Below are 14182 nucleotides of genomic sequence, written 5' to 3'. Positions count from 1 at the left end.
TTTTTGAAATGCATTTAAACCTGTCAAAATATGTGAAATCTACTTCTCTTCTTTGACATAACTGTCATGATCAGTGACCCAAATATTTGCATTTACAAACACGCAAATGAGCATGTGAAACTTTGTGAATATGAAACTGTTACAATTTGCACAGCTTTTCCTACTTATAAACCAGGCCAATAAGAGAAAGAGGAAAAATAGACAGAGGTAAGAGAGTGAAATCAGATTTGTGAATATTAGAGTGTGGGTTAGTGGCTGCTGACTTTTCACTAGTGTTGATTCTACAAATATCCTTTTTTTTCCAAAGAGATTTTTTTAAATTACGCAAAAATAAAAAATAATATATATATATATATATATATATATATATATATATATATATATATATATATATATTAATGAGAAATTTCCATTGGCTTAATGTATTTATTGCTCGAAAACCACAAATTTTTTTATGCCTAAACCTAAACCCAGTCCTTAAAAGAAACCTGTGGCAATTTATGAATGTAAACAGCCCCCCTTAAGACTTTTACCCATTTTGATTTATGACACATGGCATGTCCTTTTAAACCACCTCTACATTGTAATACCAAGGTCATACTTATTAATATACAAGTTTGTTCTCATAAACCAGAAAAAACTAATCCACATGAAAAACACAGTAGTAATGTTTTAAAACTCTTTGTTAATGAATATTAAAGCATACTGTATTATTAATTTTAGTGAACTAATGAACTGTAACAAACACTGCAGAATACAGTTTTTATTACAGTAAGCCCTGGTGTATTGCAGTACTAGTTGAAGCAATTATTTATATTGCTATCAACACAAGTGTTGTCGTTACAACCACAGAATTACACAACAGATTTATTTATAGCCGCTTCGAATGTTATCACTTGATTAAATGAGCGATATCAGCAGTTTTCAGCTGATAGATATGAACCAGTAGGGGCCTTCTGCACCTACTGGTAGGCTTAGAAGGCTGTTGTCATCCATCCACATGGTTAATCAGCTATACTAATAGAGACTCCAGATCCAGATCTGTTTTTACATTACTGTGACGGTTGGGTTTAGAGTTGGGGTAGGGATAGACATTAATAAAATACAATTAGTGGGAAAATGAATAAATAATATAAATAATTATTGTGGTTGGTGTAGGGGTAGTTAATAAAAACAATAATTGGAAAATGTAAAAAATAATGTATATAATTCTCGTTAACTTCCGGCCACATCCGTATGTGATCTATAGTTGATTAACCAAGTGAAGGAATGATTGCAGCCTTCTAAGCCTATCAGTAGGCACAGAAGGCCCCTACTGGCCCATATCTATCAGCTGATAACCACTGATAACGCCCATTCAATGAAATGATAGCATTCGAGTTTAGAATAAATTGTGGAGTATTATTTCATGTGGGAACACACACACACACACACACATATATATTTTAGTATTTTAAGAGTTGCACTTCTTGCATAATAGGTGAACATACACTAAGCATATGAAGTACAATCGAATAATTACCAAGCAGCAACAGGTCTGTCTTTAGAAAGCTTCTACTTGAGATTCACAGTTTAAAAAACATATATAATAATCTACAAGAAGTGTGTAATGCAACTAGGCTACCATCAAATTGCTAACTATTTACATAAGTTCTCCTGTCTCTAGAATAAGTTGGATGACTACTACTTGTAGAACTTGAAGTACTTGAAGAGATGCTTCAAATGTGGAGTGAGTGTGATTGAGATCAACTTATAAGAGGAATCATCAGTGACACTATAATTGAGCTTCATGAGTAACTGTAGAGATGCATTCTGGGATACCTCACAGCTTTAATATCAGCATAGAAGAGCTTGTTGACATTGTTGTAGTGTTTTTACGGTCAAGAGTAAGCATATGAAATAGTTCTATGAATGTATTGACAAAAGAGGGCACAACATGAAGTTGCCACTCAACAGGAATGCATTGCTTCAGGCTCAATAATGTGAAAATTAGACAAAACACATTTAGGTAGCACATCATGTTCAAATACTTGGTATATTAATACTGACCACATTTTTCTTTCAGAGTTACAGAATAATGAAATAACTTTGGGAATGCAGAGTGTATGAACTTCAGGAGACATTTCAATTCAGAGGCTTATTCTTTACATCTACCTTGCTGGCAGCAAATGTGATTTAAATTCGATCCGCTCAATGCCACACGCACTGCAGACTGACCAAGGCAGATCAATTACCTCAAACACCCCTGGTGCATCATTGAAACTCTACAAGCTGAAGAGGAGACTATCCTAAAACTTTAGTAATGAAGCGCACATGGTACAGAGATCAATGCGCTGGCAAAAACACAGAACCTCATCACAACACCCTGGCAACCTCCCAGAACACCTTAGCAACTGTGTAGAAACAACCCAAGCATAACAACTCTGGCACCACAAATCAATGCCCTGGCAATCACCCAGTACACCATAGAAATGTCATGTGGAAAGAGGTTGCTGTTTAGCAACCACCCATGCACAATAACCACTTAGAAAATCCTGCCATTACAAACCAATGCCCTGGCAACCACCCAAAACACCTTAGCAACTATGTAGTGCTTACCCATGCATAGCAGCCACACTTAAAACCCAACACGACAAACAAATCTTTCATGAAAACCTTAGCAACCCTCTGGCAACCCCTCAGAACACCTTAGAAACTATTTACACAATATAACAACCCAGAATGCCATGCCATCACAAGCCTGGCAACCACTCAAAATACCCAAGCAACACCTTAACAACCACAACACCTTAGTAACTATACCCACCCATGCATAGCAGCCACACCATAGCAACTCTATACACACATCTATCCACACATTACAACAATCAAGAAAATGCTGGCATCTAAAACCAATGCCCTGGCAACTGCACAGAATACCAATCAACACCTTGGCAACCACCCAGAACACCTTAGTAATGACATGGCAACCACCAAGACAGACATTAGCAACTGTATAGCAACAACCATGCAGAGCATTGTTGAAATATCTTATCAGTTCCGCGGGTGTTCAATTAAAAAGGTCATAGTAAAGGTCTAAGGTATTAGTCATTTATTGGATACAAATGAATAATTCAAATCACAAAATTCTGGTATCTTTAATGCAATGCAACAGTTACATTCAGAAGGTGTGCAACAACTTTCATTTCCTGATTTAAGCTTTTATACGCAGCTGATATTAACGGGTGGAGTGTTGTGAAATGCATCACTTGTCAGTCATTCTTCAGTCCTCTGTTGGCCGCACCCATACATACATCCTCTTTTTCTACTAATTCCCTGCACAACGCCAAAAGCACAAGACTTCTCAACTACAAATACTCTGTGCTCATTTTCTCACATCTCTGCTCACAGGAAGTTTAGCTGCAGAGCTCAAGTTAATTTTAGACACCCAGGCCTTTGCTTTTCTATCAGCTTCATCTACTTCTGCAAAAATGCTTCGTTAGTGTGCACCTTTTATGCACTCCATGTTTTGCTTTTTCTTATATTACATATTGTCTTACTAGTTGGTCACACATCAGTGTATCCCTCAATAAACAGACACTTAAATTATTTGATTAGAAGACTATTAAGTATTATCATTGTAATATAATAAAAAACATTATTTATTGAGCTTGTATAAAATATTTGGCTGATGCTTGTATGATTTTTTAAAATTTAAAATGGATATGCTCCAACTCCATTATGTGAGTTTGTGACAAACAAAAATAATAATGGTCGAGCAACACGATCTATAACTAGAGTAGACTGTGCTGTGCAGTTCTGACATACAACGTTTGCATGGTCAGACTTCTCAGTTAGAGCCTGTCATTTCTGGAACACACTTCCTATTGATTTAAGGGGTGTTACAAATTATTCAACATTTAAACACAAGTCAAAGAAATGGCTAAAAGCAAATCAAGTTTTAATGTGTAATTTATTTTTATCTAGCTTTTTATAAAATTCTTATTATGTTTAATATTTTTGTCGTATGTAACTTTACTGTAATTGTTGTGTGTGTGTATATATATATATATATATATATATATATATATATATATATATATATATATATATATATATATATATATATATATATATATATATATATATATATATATATATATATATGTAATAATGTGTTTTTTTTATTTTAGGTTGCCTAACAGGGGTCAACAGATAAAAATGAGCCCTTGTGGCAAACTCTGGCTTACTTACAGTTTTACTGTTGATTAATGAGCATTGTCCCTGGTGAATAAACACATTTCAAACAACAACCCAGAAATTGCTGGTACTGTAAACAATGCCCAGCCATTCACCTTAGCAACAGTATAAGAGCCATGCAGATTTCACACTTCCATTTTCTATTAGGTGTTTTGGACATGGTCAAATTGGAAAACAGCCTTAATGGTTAGTTTTCATTTAACTTGTCGAATCTGTACTCACAATAACACACATTTGTTCAAGTAAATATTTAAATATATGGACTACATTTTCCTTCGGCTTATTCAGAACATAATGTTTTGCTCAGACGGGGTCCTAAGTGGTGTCCTCCATTATTTGAATAAATTCGTTTGAAATTATTCCGGTAAATGTGTGTTTCAAACACATTACTCAAATGAGCATACTTAAAAACAGCACAATATTTTTCCATAATATTTTGTATCTGTCGGGCCCAAGCGAATCATAATCTTCTCTTCCTTGGAAAGCCTGCTTTCCAAGTTCAAAGTTCACACCATCTGTAAAGATTTTTGGCCTTCACAAACCCTCTTTCGTAAAGTGTTTTGGAGAGTAAAGGGTGAAGAAATAGTAGTCTGGGTCGTATCACTGTCAGCTTATTTTAGCCAAATTACCCTGACCTCACTGCATGGTCTAATTACACTCTATGACTGATTACATTTCCTACATTTTTTTGGTTTTAAGATGTGGTTTTTCAAAGCAGGTATAATTGCTGTATGTCTGCTGACCTTAAAAGTAACGCAGTTAATGCTTACACAATGTGTAGTTGTATAATACTATACAGAATGTACCATTTCAAATGCATTTAAATGAAAGAGTGTGTGGTTGATTTTTTTTTATAATTACTAATTAAATAAATGGGTTGTCACGGTGGCGCAGTGGGCAGCACAATCGCTGTAAAAGCAATAAAAAGACATACGGTACAGGTGAATTGGGTAGGCTAAATTGTCCGTAGTGCATGTGTGTGAATATGTGTGTATGGATTTTTCCCTGTGATGGGTTGTAGCTGTTCGTAAAACATATGCTGGATAAGTTCTCGCCAGTTCTCTGGCGGTTCTTTCCCCTGTGACAACCCCTAATTAATAAAGGGATTGAGCTGAAAATAAAATCAATGAATGACTGATACAAGAACAAACATTTATATATTGTTCAGCTGATTTAGTAAGATTAGTTTTTAATTATTAACAGTTCATTGTTTTTATGAGACTTTCTTCTAAAAATGTAAAACTAAACAAGAAAATAAATATTCTGTTCAGAAGGATTCATTAAATCAATGGAAAGTGAAAATAAATAATGTAATATAATGAATCTTCATTCATCATCCACTTAAAATTGTCCTCACATGCATTTGTCTATGGACCTTTTTCACAAGACTGTTATGACTCGTTTTATTATCAGCATCTTAAATCCTTTAAAGTTTTTATTTTTTCATTTTAAAAAAAACTTATGGACATGTATACGTATTTATGAATGTATTATATCTTCTTTGCTTCAAATTACAAAAACGAATTACCGCTTATGCGAGGGGTTTCTAATGCGAGATTCTAATATGAGATAGGACAGCAAATTTGATGTTATACTCTTCTCTGGCTGTCATCATCAGTCTCACACAATTATTTTCCTTTTTCTGAAAGTTGTTATAACATCATCATGGAGTTTTTCTTTTATTATTTTAACAAATAAGATTTAAAAAAAATATATTAGTTGTTTTCCCCCATTCACTGCGCTCTAAGTTTTCCCAACTATGACGACTTCTGCTACTGAGAAACCTGGAATTGTGAAAAGGGTCTATTAAGGACAAAAAGCATGTTTGGGGTGAGATATGAGTTAGTGACGTTATAAAAATGCAGTATTATAGAAATCCGATTTGGAACAAACTATTTTCTTTGCCAATGATGAAATTGTCCTTCATCTGGGCAACCTGCTGCTAGAGGGTTTCAGTCACTTTACAAAGACTCAAAGTCTTCTGAAGTCAGTGTACAGTTAGGCTGCTTGTTAAATTTGTCAAATTTGATAAATCCATGATAATACAATAACAAATAATAAAACCAGAACACATATAACACCAATAAGTGGGAGGGGTTTGAAAGTGTTGTCTAATTTTGTTTTCTTTTTGTCATTATATTTTTTAAGTACTTTATATGCAATGCATAACCTGTAGGGAATTGCTGTCAAATAGACAAAATGGTGACCATGCAATTTAGAAAATCAGAGGCTACTTTTAATCATAACTGTTCAGTAAAATTAGTAGTCCTGCTGTTATATCTTTCAAATATTTCCCAAGTGATGTTTAACAATGCATGGTCATTTTTCACTGTATTTCCTATTATATTTTTCTTCTGCACAAAGTATAATTTCTTTTAGTTTGGTTGGAATAAAAATAAATTACAAATGCATGATTTAACAGACGGTTTTATTAAAAGTAATGTACAAATGAGAATACTAGAAGCACTTCATACATTCTGTAACTGCCATGAAAAGTTGGTTTACAATTTTATCATTTATTTATGACAAACAAAGAAAACAGTGAAGGAATAATTTAAATAATATATAAATATATTATATTAAATATTTATATACATTTACACACAATGTTGAAGTCAGAATTATTAGCTCACATTTAATTTTCTTTTACTATCTCCCAAAGGATGTTTAACAGGGAAATAAAATTTTCACAGTATGTCTGATAGTATTTTTTTCTTCTGAAGAAAGTCTTATTTGTTTTATTTTGTTTTAAAACTTATGCTTATGTTATGTTTAGAAATGTGGTGAAAAAAATCTTCTCTACATTAAACAGAAACTTGGAGAAAAAATATTTTTATATTATATTGTATTATATACTGTATATTGATATTAGCAATAGAACAAACCACTGTTGTAAAATGAGCTGTCTAGTTAACTTAATTAACCTTGTTTAACCTTTAAATTACACTTTAAGTTGAATACTATCTTACAAAAATAACTAGTAAAATATTATGTACTGTCATCATTGACAAAATAAATTAGTTATTAAAACTGCTGTGTTTAAAAATGCATTATAAAAAAACTCTCTATTAAACATCACTAGGGAAATATTTAAAAATATTTCAAAACAGACTTATAATTTAGTTTTCAACTCTGTGTTTCAAAATGACAACTACTCACGGAATAATCTTTAATAGGATTATTTGATTATCTCAAACTGAAAGATCATAAATCTGCTCAGACAAATTTCTATTCAAAAGAGCACACTGCGAGCCAAACAGCAAACATGCATGCAATATCTCCTCATGGGATTCTGAAGGCCAACTCTGAACATCTGGGCAACGTTTGAGAATGATATTACAATGAGCTCATGCCGAAATGATGGAACGATTGGAACTGTTAATTTGCTACATTAACGTTTGTCACTGTGGCGTGGGTCATTTTCACATATGCTGCACTCATGTGTCTTTGAAGGCTGGTGCAACTCACATAGACACTTCAAAAAAGCTCAGCAATGACGTCTTTCACAGCTAGAGCTCATGTGGGTGTGAAAATGACCAATGATTACGCTTCCACATATAGTTTCTAAACTCAAAGGTCTGCCTTATACAATATGACGCATATACTGTACTGACTACCACCTGCAGTTCATATACAGTAGGTCTAATTGACCTCCTGTTGACCTTCTGTTCTTATGTTATATAAATCGAATGCTAATTCGAAATAGTACCTGCGGAAATTCTGAACCAATCATGTGCATCTAAGCCTCCACTAGCGTTCCACAAGAGTTTAGATTAGGCCTGGCTTACTTTGGCCTTACACAAAAGAGTAGCAGGAAAGAAGCCAATTGGGGAAGTGCAGCTCAATGTGCTTTTATCTTCAGGATTGTCCTAAATCAATGCTTCGGCAAACACTTCGAAACGGGTCAGATTAAACGCTTTGATTATTTGAGTGTGAAATGGCAGCATTGACCACACACAGATTTATAGTCACCACAACATCACATATAGGAGCAAATCAGGAAGAGTTTGTCTTATAATATCTATCTATTTTTAATGGCATTTACCATGACAACTTTTTGATTGTTTTTTAAGGCCGTATCAACTTTTTCCATTGTGATAATTGTTGATGAAAAACAATGTAATGTTAAAAATAGCTATTTTTGTTTATTGATTTATTATACTGTACATAACAGTTTGGAGTAATCAAATATTTCAAATTAATTAAACTACAAGATAATTAAAAAGTACAACACTTTTCATAAGGTCTCATTAGTGAAAGTTAGTAAATTAACTAACATCAATAGTAAGAAATAGTTACATTTGTTGCAGAAGTTATGTTAATGTTTGTTTAAAAATACAACCAAACTTGATTAGTTGTTTGCTTGCGCTATTAAAGACTAAGAAATAAATGCCTTCATTTAAGATTTAGAAGTAGTTTTCATCATAAGTTTAGTTTAATTAATGACAGCGTTAACCAGATAGAACTCTGTTGTAAAGTGTTTTCAGTTATAGAGGCCAGATTTAACATTCAAAATGGCTGATGATTGGAAATAAATTGCCTATTAAGTCTTCAGGTATCTGGAGATTTTAGTAAGAAATTAAAGTTAAATAAAAATAAAAAAAAACATTATTATTTACTGTATTTGGAAGTGCCGAGTTTATACTTCAATACTGTTAAATGCATGATGTTTCACAGCTAAAATAGTTCAGGTCTTGATCGCATTACAGTTCCATATCACTATGCTGAATGATGTTTCTTATGTTCTTATAATTCAACAGTCAATTATTGAATTCTTATTCTTATTGAATTCCTAAATACTGACATGTGTCTGCTGTCCGCAAATACAATGGTAAAATGGGCTAAAGACTTCAAATACTGCAAGGAATTATAGGAACAAAGTACTAATAATAATAAAAAAACTACTCGACAATGGAAGAAACATTGTACTTTGTCTTTTTACCTGCGTTTTAAATAAGTAGGCATAATTATGTTTCTGTTCTGTTGGCTTTTGTAGTGCTATACAATACAAATTGTTCTAGTACATCAATCAAGAGCAGAGGATTTCAAACTGAGATCCAGGGACCCCCAGAGGGTCAAAAAGGAAGTGCTCGGGGGTCTGTGGATGTGTTTGGAGAAAAAAACTAGCTAGCTAAATATATAAATAAAATTGATATAAATAAAACTTATTTTTAAAATCTGTTTTATGAAATTAACAAACAAATTGGACTAAAAGAACCAACAAACAATCAAATTAAAATAATTCATTAAACATTTGTAATTCAATAATTACATAAGAAGTTTAGGAAATGTTAAAATAACTTTAATCTAATCATTTTGATTACAGTAGCAATAAAACAAATCTTAATTTTAAAATAAATCATATACTTTACTAAAATAAAAAAATAACTACTGTAATTAGTAGAAAATTAGAGGAGAAGCACTTTAACATCGAGACCAGCAGCCTGTAAGTACATTTAAGACTTGTTTCAGTTGTTGTGTACTTTACAGACCTGAAACTTGCTTATAGCACTTATTCATTGTTGCTCTTGGTTGTGTAAATTGCTTCCTTGTCCTCATTTGTAAGTCGCTTTGGATAAAAGCGTCTGCTAAATGACTAAATGTAATGTAAAATGTAATGTAATGTAAGTGTAGAAAACAAAACAGATTTAACTTTATAGAAAGTTTTACGAACAAAATATTGTACCCGTTTTTAATTTCTTTTCCTTTTAATTTTTCTTTAGAGAATAAAAGTCTAAATAAATGTCCTCTATGGACAAGTTTTAATTAAAATTCAGCTGAAATAAAAACAATATCTACATTTTAAATAAAAATTTCAAACTTAAAAATATATATATTATAAATACTGCATTGACAACTGAGATAAAGTTAAGCACTCCTAAAGAAATAAATATAAATATTACAACTAAAGAACTAAAAATCGAGAAAGAAAAATAACGGTTACTTTAATACATTAAAAGTGTTTTTTTATTTAAAAAAATATATACAATTTACATAACAAGTATTAAAAACATAACTATTAAAATATATTGGAAATAAATAAAAGCCTAATACACCACTTCCATTTCTTCCAGAACAGCGCCTCCTTTTGGTTAAAATGCAATGTACAACTCAATTATCACTGCAAAACCAACAACCATATCTTTAATATACATAATAATATCAAATATCATAATAATATACATAATTTAATATCCATAGCATCTATACTTTCCCCATACTTGTTGATTCTGTTCTAGGCCTTCACATCAATCCATTCTGAGTAGTCTGTAGAGCGAAGAACAAACATTTCCAGATGATTTACTGGGGTTAAAGCATTCAGTGAGTTGAACAGAGATCTGTTTGATGAAGTCTAATAGTCTTTTGCTCTCCCACACAGAAGGGAATCTTGAAAAGTGAAGTTCTCTCTCAACTGAAAGTCGTTCTTTGTGTACAAGAGCCATTTACTGTTAAGCTCATTCCTACTCTGGAAAAGGTCAGTCCTTCTTACTGCAGGACAGCAAAGAACTTACTTTGTTGAGCACATTTTATGACTCTTTTTACGGTCATTTATCACACATGCTTATTGGGGTCTTCTTTTAAGCATATGTTGACTTGAATAGATTTTGTGCAAACAGATGGGTGGTCCGTACCGGATATGACCCCAGTGTGGCCCTTAAACTGCCCATTTCTGAGCAATATGAACTTTAAACTGGACAGAGGTATCAATACACATACAGTATAGCTGTTCCACTGTGCATTGCATATTCTGAATGAAAATATATTTCAAAATATTAACAGAGATACTTCTTTTCTTCCTTACATAGCACACCACTCAGAAACATAGATTTATAGTTTATGAAAAGGTTATTGAACAATATTTAAAATCTATGTGTTGCTAATGTTGTGCAAATAACACATTTTTATACATTTGGAGAAAATGCCAATGTAAATGACCTGGTAAGATTCGTTTTAAAAAAAGTAGTCAATACCTTTGTGTCTGAATAGTTTTTATGTATTTATTAGTGCCCATTATGATTTTGAATATACTTTTGTATTTATATTTTTTAATTTAATTTACAGTTTGATAAGTTTGCTGTGCTTCTTTTTATTAGGATGCAGATCTCATGTAACATTTGCAAGAAATTCTACAGTAAGAACTTTGTCAATGATTATTTGATGTATTTGTTGTGGAGTTACAATGATGAGTCTCACACAATGCCTTTACAAAGTTCACGGATGCACACACACACATACACACACACACACTGAATTTAACTTTGGAGTGTTTTTGCACACAAATGTGACAGGATACACATTAATATCCACGACTGTATGTATATCCGTTATGTTTTTATACAAAAACCTGATTTAATGTTTACAAACCAGGATTGAAGTGTCTTTTATAATTGTACTGACAGGTGGCTGTTGCGATAAAGATGGAAAAATTGCTGTAATTTATTACCAACGCACTGTTTTAAAAACATTTTTAACTTGTAAAACTCATTCTTGATCACATTTGATGATGATTGATGATCAGAGAGCTGAACAGATCTTTAACTCCATGCTGCTTTCTGCACGTCCTGTCTTGTTGATATGATTATACGGGTTACTAAGGATACATTTTAATACACGGCTATTAGATATAGATTTGTTGATTTAGATATATAACATAAGTGTGTGTGTGTATTATTTACTTTTTATTTTATTCCAAACAATTAAGATTAACTTCAATCGAAAAAACAAAAATGCATTCTCTTACCAAAATTAGTCAAGGTTTATCATAGTAAAAGTGTAGTATTTATTTGATTACAAGATGTATAATTTTACAACAAATTCTAGAGTTAGTGTGTAGAAAATCCAAGGCAACAGATTAACCATGTTTTTACTACATTAACCATGGAATATGTTGTTTATACCCATGGTAATCAATCAATCACAATGTTATTTTATTTCTATATATTTTTTAATGTATATTTTACTTGTAATAAAAACATGATTTATTTTTATATGCCAAAACAGCAAAAACATTCATAAACCACATCTATTTCAGTGTGCAATGTTCTAGCCTCTATAGAAGACGTTTAAAGCCATTTTCTGAAAGTACAGGCCACGACAGCAACATCTCTCAACAAACAATAGTGAATGAGGTCTTTTCTTGTACCTGTACTGAGTTACCACTAGAGGGAGTCCAAAGCCAATTCATATTATTGTGCATTTAATAAGTAGGCTATTCAGAATCATTTCAATTAAACTAAAGCTTCAAGCAGTTTTGATATTGAACCTCTTACCAATCCAAATACAAAATTAATTACTCTATTAAATCAAATTAACTTTTTGTCTGCCATATTTGAGACCCATGAGTTTCCCTGGACATCCAGTCAGATTTGAGATTTGGGTGCTTTGGTTTGAACTCAGGATTGACCATGTAATCTACTTAATGTTCAATGAGGGTATATCTGTGATATAAAATTGGTGATCTGTGTGCTGAGATATAAGAGGTTTTCATATTTTTTTTAGCATGGCAAAAGGATTAGATTGAAGTGTTCACCAGTGAAATATGCTGATAGTGAGAGTAAACATTCACAGTATGAGACGACAGGCACCCTTCTCAAAACCAATGAATTCAAAAACATAATAAATTCCCATCAAAGTAACAAACTGCTGCATGTAGAGTAAGTCAAACAACTGAGATCAAGCTGTAGAGCACATATAATTACACATGTTAGCTGTTTTATACAAGGAAACATCTTTGAAAATGAATGCATTAAAGAGATACAAATTTTACTTCACTCCCTAGTGGTTTAAGAAGATATTTTGAACATGTTGGCATTCTAAAAATAAAATGTGTTTTACATGCAGTAACACAAACCCAGTTGCCCAAATAGTGGTATGTTTGCAGTAAAATCAAGAATACAAGATTTGTGGATTCTCTTTAACCATTATTTAATTAACAAATGTAAAAATAAAAGATTTCCAATGGTTTGAATGAGCAAATAAATTCTATTCTAGAAAAATAAACTAATTTTTATTTCAATGGCTGCAACACTCTCCAAAATAGTTGGGACATTTGATGTCACATCATCTTTCCTTTAAATTAGGTTTATCTTCTAAAAATTAAGGATACTCACTGTTAAAGTTTTACAAGCAATTTTTTAACAAAGGACAAATGAAAGAAATCAGATGTGCTAGCAGTGATCATTGTTATTTGTTTCTCTTTTTCAAGACAGATCTTGACTTCAGGAAGGCCAGTCAAGTAAATTCACTCTGTAATTGCGAAACCACACTATTGTAGCATCTGCAGGATGAGACTTGATTTAATAACTGTTGACTTCCTATGAAAGATGTCATCTTGATGTCAGTAAATATTGCTGTACTGTCCTAAAATATGCCTCTTTGTCAACGGTACTAGTGCACACGTCATTAACTCATGCTGTTGGCTCTGCTGCTTCTAAACCTTAACATTTATTTAGCATCTGTCACTCACAAAAGTCTGGATGGTCCCTTTTGACAACTTTGTGTCTGTTGTTCTCAGAAACAAGTTGAAATATATGTACTCTTCTGAGACCAGTACACATTTGATGATCTGAGATCAGTTCAGCACACAACTGAGGTACAGCTTTCACCATGAGGAACAAAGACTGAAGTGGTATTTCTTGATGCAGCAGCAGACTTCTGGGATTCAGTTTTCTGAAGTTGTCTTGAGCTCACGCAGCTACATTTAAATAAAGCATCACTGTTTTTAGTGCAATGCAGACATCCCACCTCTCCCGGAAGATCCATTAGTATCTGGATGCAGCATTGATGATGTCAGACACATTTAATGGAGCTAGTGACGTTATTGTGAGGGGTAGGTAAAGGGGTGGGGTTAAGTGAGTACAATAAAAGGCATTGGATGCAGCTCAGATTGCACTGCAGCAGGTCTGCATTCAGAGACCCCTCTCAGACGATCTTATGGTCTCCC

At 32.7% G+C, this 14182-nt stretch overlaps 1 protein-coding gene across 8 annotated transcripts in view; it reads left to right on the top strand.

The window, feature by feature from the left end:
* Nucleotides 1–14182, top strand: part of usp43b (ubiquitin specific peptidase 43b) — a 154603-nt gene that overhangs the window by 36197 nt on the left and 104224 nt on the right. The window lies entirely within an intron of this gene.

Source organism: Danio rerio, chromosome 3 (assembly GCF_049306965.1).
Source record: "Danio rerio strain Tuebingen ecotype United States chromosome 3, GRCz12tu, whole genome shotgun sequence".
Taxonomy (NCBI): Eukaryota; Metazoa; Chordata; class Actinopteri; order Cypriniformes; family Danionidae; genus Danio; species Danio rerio.
The sequence above is the reverse complement of the archived record's forward strand: the minus strand, read 5'-3'. Positions and strand labels throughout refer to the sequence as shown.